This window comes from Corvus kubaryi, unplaced genomic scaffold (genome assembly GCF_017639235.1).
Source record: "Corvus kubaryi isolate FWS band 111438036 unplaced genomic scaffold, C.kubaryi_AGA036_p1.0 37947, whole genome shotgun sequence".
Taxonomy (NCBI): domain Eukaryota; kingdom Metazoa; phylum Chordata; class Aves; order Passeriformes; family Corvidae; genus Corvus; species Corvus kubaryi.
The window spans coordinates 20,851-26,517 of NW_024581155.1; positions in this window are offsets into that span (position 1 = coordinate 20,851).

Sequence of the window (5,667 nt, forward strand, 5' to 3'; positions counted from 1 at the left end):
TGCGGGGGGGGGGGGGCAGCGAGACAGAGCCGGGCGTGATCGTGGGAGCGGCCTCTCTTGGGGGGGGTCGGACCCTCTGCCCGGGGGGTCCGCGAGGGGGTCGGGGGTGCCCTTGTCCCGCTCCCCGCACCTGCAGCGCACCTGGGGAGCGGGCAGCAGGGTGACTTCCGTGCCGGGGGGGGGCCCACGCGGGACTGGGGGGGGCCCAGCTGTTCCCCGGCTCTGCCAAGGGTGTGAGCCCCAAAACCACCTGCAGAGGCGACGCCTCATTCCTGTCCCGACTCGGTTCGGGCTCAGCCCCCGCACGGGGCTCAGCCCTGCCGGGGGGTTTCTCCCACCCACCCCATCCCCATCTCACCGAGTGCCCCCCAGCCATGGGGTGGACGCACCCCCAGGACAGGCCTGGGGGAGGGAGCTTTGCCTGTTTTCCCCCCTTCCTCCTGTCTGTGGGAGCTGGGGAGCGGCTGCAGCCGCAGAGCCCCCCCCGCCTGCAGAGTCCCCCCCCAAAATGTCCCCCAGTCCCAGATACTCAAAGCTCCCCAAGGCCACTCACCCCCGCGTGTCCCCCCTCTGCCACCTCCTCTTGGAGCCCCTCGGGGGGCTACAGCTGCATCCGTGGTGGTCAGGAGGGGGGGATGGAGCCCCCCCAGCCCAGCCGGGGGGGGCCGGGCTCATCACCCAGCAGATCTGATTTCCTGACACTCCATTTTTACTTTCTGTGTTTCATGAATAAAATCAAACGAGTCAATTCCCTCTCGGGAATTGGATGCACATCAGGGACCCCCACCCCCCCCCCGGCACCCCCCGACCCCCCCAAGGCAAAGGCTCCTGCAACTTGTCTCTCGCTGGCACGCTGCTCCCTGCGTGGGGAGGGGGAAACGTGTGCCCGCGTGTGGGGGTGGCTCGGCGTGACCCCCCCCTCCCCGTGTCCATCCATTGCAGAGCATCTGTCGGTGCTGGAGCTGCTTCAAGACAAATGTGTTTGTTTTGATGAAATCCGGAGCAGGGCGCTGCCCTGGCCCCCCCCCCCCCCCCCACGCAGGCGGCGGTGCTGGGGGGGGGCACGGGGGGCTCAAAGCTGGGGGGCACGGACACGGGCACGTCCTGGGGCATGGGGTGGGCATGAGGGTGCGGGAGGCTCCTGCACAGGGGTAACCCCGGGAGATGCCCTGAGCCCCGACCCCTCTGCGGTGGGGGTCCAGGACCCTCCCCCCCTCCCAGTGCTCCGGGAGGGGCAGGGGTCTGCCCAGCCGTGGGCCCACCGGGTGCCAGGGAAGGGTAGCTGAGCCATTCCTGCCCCTCGGCGCTCTGGGGCCTGTTGGGGAGAAACTTTCCCGATCTCTTTTGGGGGTCAGGAGGCAGCTGGATGGGTGGGGGGATCCCACTGGCTTCCCCCTGGCTCCAGTGGGTGCCTCGGACTGGGGCTCCCAGTGCCGCATCCCGCCAGGGCTGTGGTGGGAGCGCCGGGCAAAGGGGCAAGAGGGGCTGCACCCCAGGGCAGAGCCTTGTCCCTGCGCAGGAGGGAAGGCAGGGACCCCCAGGGTGTGGGACCCCCAGGGTGTGGGACCCCCAGCGTGTGGGACCCCCAGCGTGTGGGACCCCCAGGGTGTCAGCCCCCGGCCGTGGGTTGGTTGACAGTCCCTGCTGGGTGACACTGGTGTGTTGGGATCGATCCCGGCTGGGATGGACAAACTCTCCCAGCCCATGTGGGTGCTGTTCCCACTGTGGGGGTGCAGACCGCCCCTTCCCAGCACCCCACCCTTCGTGGCTGCAGCCGCCCGGGCTTTGCAGTGCTGGCAGTGCCGGAACTGGCAGGGGGACGAGTCCACCTCTGATTGCAAGTGACACCCCCCCCTCCCCAGCCTTTCCAGGCTCCTGCGTTATTTTTATGCATCCCATTATTTTCTGTTCGTTGAGCATTAAATCTTGGGGGTCCCTCCGGGTGGGGCTGGCCTGGCTCCCCCCTGCCGAGGGTCCCAGCCATTCCCCCAGGTGCACCCAGGGCCCTCAGCTGGACACAGCTGGCCTTGGATCAAGGAAAGGAGATTCTATCCACGTCCCCCTGGCCTTCCTGGGAGGCGGACGCCATCCTTGGCCCTGGGTGCCCCATGTCCTGGTGATGGGGTGGCCCCCACCCAGTACTGAGCAAGGTTCAGCAGTGGAGAGGATGGGTGATGCTGGCCCTGGAGCAGGCAGGAGCGGGCAGGAACACCAGGATGAAGCCAAGATGGGGTGGCTGGGTGCCACAGCAGGACCAGGTTGGGGACAACGGTGTCTTTCCTCACCCTGCTCCATCCCTGCTGCCTTTGCCAGAATGTGCCCCCCCATACCCCCTGGCGCCCGTGCCTCGGTTTCCCTCCTTTCTGGCACAGGCAGGTGAGACAGCGGCTGTCTGTGAAGCACCTGAGTGTTGCTGGCAGGTTTTCCTTCTTGGGTTAACCCTTCCCAGGAAAATGCTGCCTCTCTCCGCCGGTGGCCATGCCAGCCGGAGGCTGGTGGCCCGGGATGCCAAACTCATCCACTTCACCCCTTCCTTCGCCTTGCTGTCACCCGGGAGCTGTCTCCTGGGCTGCTGGCTGACAGATGGCTTTGCTCTTAGCAGATGCTGTCAGCCCTTTCCATGCAAGGACACCCCAATTCCCACCCCCCCCCCCCCGCCCCCCGAGCTCCCATTTTCAGGGGGAATTTAGCCGGTTCGTTGCTGGGAGCTGTGCAGCACATTTGGGGCCAGAGAAGAGGATGTGAGGTTTGGGTGGTGGTGCTGCCCTGCAGCCCCATCTGGCCAGGGGCCCCGGGGGGTGCTGAGCTCCAGGGACCGGCTGCGGCGGGTCGGTGCCCGGACGGTGCCCGCGGGGCCGGGATCGGCTCCATACATCCCCTGTCGCCGTTTCTGCGGCTCCCTGAGCCGCCCGCCGTTGCGGCGGGTGCTGTGTGCTCAGCATGGCTGAGCTAATCTATCGCCAAACAAACACACACTGTTATTCCGAAAGAAGGTTTCCAAGCGACTCATTTCCCTTTTTTTAATAACTCTTCCCTCTGGTGCCCTTTGCACCCTAAGCTGGGAGATTCAATAAGGCTGGAGCCTGGAGCGTGGCTGGCACAGCCTCACCGAGGAGGGGGAGCAGTGGCTGGGGAGGGGGGGCACCCAGGGGTGCCCCCCAGCCAGACCCACCCACCCTTGCGCTTCCCGGTGTCGTTCTGGCTCCAAGCCGGGTCCCGTTTTATTGCTTTTCCCTCTCTCTCCTGTTTTTAATTGCCAGTTTTCCGCTGGGGACTGGCAGAGGTGGCCGAGCCGGGATGGGGGGCAAGGCAGGTGCTCCCCCCCTGCCACAGCAGCCCCCAGCTGAGCCCCCACCACTAATCACACCCTTGCCAATTAACACTCCCAGATTAATGACTTTGCCCATCCTTTCTGCATCCACATCTCCTCCTCTCAGGGAGCCAAGGTCCCCGCAGCCGGTGGCCCAAGCGTGGGGTGACGCCGCGCTGAGACCCCGCAGCTGGAGCCCTCCCACCCCCTGCCCTGGCCGAGCTCCAGCCTCGCCGCGGTGCCTGGCTCAGCCTTCGCGCTCGGGCGCTGGAGGTAAATGGCCCAGGAAAGATGAAGCTTCCTCTCCCGCCGCTTGGATTGCTGCTGAAGGAATAATCACGTCCCCGTGCCCCCCCCCCCCCAACCCCCCCGCCTTTTTCCCTGTTGCAAAAGGAAAGTCATTGTGGAGGAACAGAGCAGGGACGCGAATCAATCCCAAATCAATTCCCAGCGCACCCCGCTGTGCACAGATCCCGTGTGACCCCCGTGACCGTCCCGGCTGCTGGGTGGATGTCACAGTGGGGGAGACCCTCTCACTGTCCCCCCCCGGGCCCTCCGGCACAGGGCAGCGGAGCCTCCGTCTGCAGCAGGCAGAGCAACGCCTCACCTGGCACCGGCAAGAGGCCGGAGCCTGGGCTGGGTGGTGGCTGCAAAGAGCGGCTGATTCCAGCCCTGGGGGTCGTGAGGAGGGTCCCAGGGGACGTTGGGCTGCAGGGACACCCTGTCCCCTGCTCCTGGTGGGATTCAGTACCCGGCTGTGGTGGGTCATGGTCCTTGTGACCCCAGAGGAGCTGCGGTGCCAGCGATGCCCTTGAGAGTCCCCAGCGCTCCTGGGGGGTCTCTTGGAGGGTCTCAAAGTCCACTGTTGGGGGGTGCGGGGGACAGCTGTCTTTGCTGCTGCCCCCCCTTCCTGGGGGAAACAGATCCCAGCTGGCTCCAGGAATGTCAGGGGGAGATGTGCAGGGTGGGGGCCACGGGGATGGGGTCTCACCGAGGGGACAGGCCGGCATTTACCTCCTCTCTGGTGACTTTCGCACTGGCCCTGTCTCATCCCGGGGGGCCGGGTGGGCGGGGGGGGGGGGGGCTGGAAATGCGATTTATGATCCCGCCTGATACGATCTTATAAAATTTCCCGGGCACACTCGAAATTACATTTCCATAGCTCAGAAGCAGCGATCTCTGTGCGCGCCAATACCTGCCACTTTTATGGCTACATTTATTGCAATAATAAAGTGAAATGGTGAGGCGAGGGGTGGGGGTGGTTGGGGTGGGGGGGAGCAGCCGGGCAGAAGGTGGGGGCTGCGTCGCTGCGGGCCTGGGGTCCCCCTGTTTTTGGGGGACTTGGGGGAATCCGCTGCCTCTCTGCAGCCCTGGAAAGTCCTCACCTGCTGAAGAGCTGGAAGAGGGGTGGAGGGAACCCCACAGCCTGTTCTGCTGGGGGGAAACTGAGGCAGGGCCGAGGAGGGGGAGTGTGGGTATCCTGGGGGCCATCCCCTGGCACCAGAGGTGTGGGACTGACCTGGGACCCGCCCCTGCTGGCTGTACTTCCTTGTCCCCACACACCGTCCCCGTGAGCTGCCCCTGTCCCCACGTCCTGCACAGCGTGACTGGGGGTGACCAGCAGGAGCCCCCGCCTCAGTGACCCCCACAAGCAGCTGGGTCCCTCTGAAGTCAATCAAGGGGTTTCCAGGCCTGTTGGCCTCTGGTCAGCTCAGGGGGCTGCTGGGTGACAGATGCCCAACAGCCACATGTCCCCGTCCCCCACCGCCCCCGTGTCCCCTCTCTGCTGGCTGCTGCCCACCCACCCGCACCCCTTCTCCCCCTCCCGCTCCGTTTATCTCCTGTTTTCCCATTCATTCCCTTTTCTCCTCCAGCCCAATGAGTCACACAAGCCCCGAATCCTTTGCCTGCTGCCGTCTCCTCCCTTCTATTATATTTTTTTCCTTTGCTCTTAACAGCACTTTCCTTTTTCACCCGTGGGGGGAGAGACTCGGGATGTACATTTTTTCCCGGCTTCCCGCCCCCCCCCCCCAGCCACCTCCCAGCTCCTGCCTCACCGTGAAGCCCTTAAAAGTAATAAATAAATAAAACAACGGCTGAGGAAAGAAAAGGCAGGAAACGAGTGACAGGGAAAAGGAACCAAAACGAAAGAAAGAAGGAGGAGGGAGAAAAAAAGTCCTACTCGGGCTATGAAATATTTATTAGCCAGCGCGTGCCGAGCGCGTTAATAAAGCTGCAGCATTTGCATATTTTTTCTGTTGGCGAGGAGCGAGGTGTCTGTTTGGGGGGTGAAGGCACAGCTGATCCAAAGCCAACCCCCCCGGCCCCGTGCGGGTCATGGTTCTGCTGGAGATGAC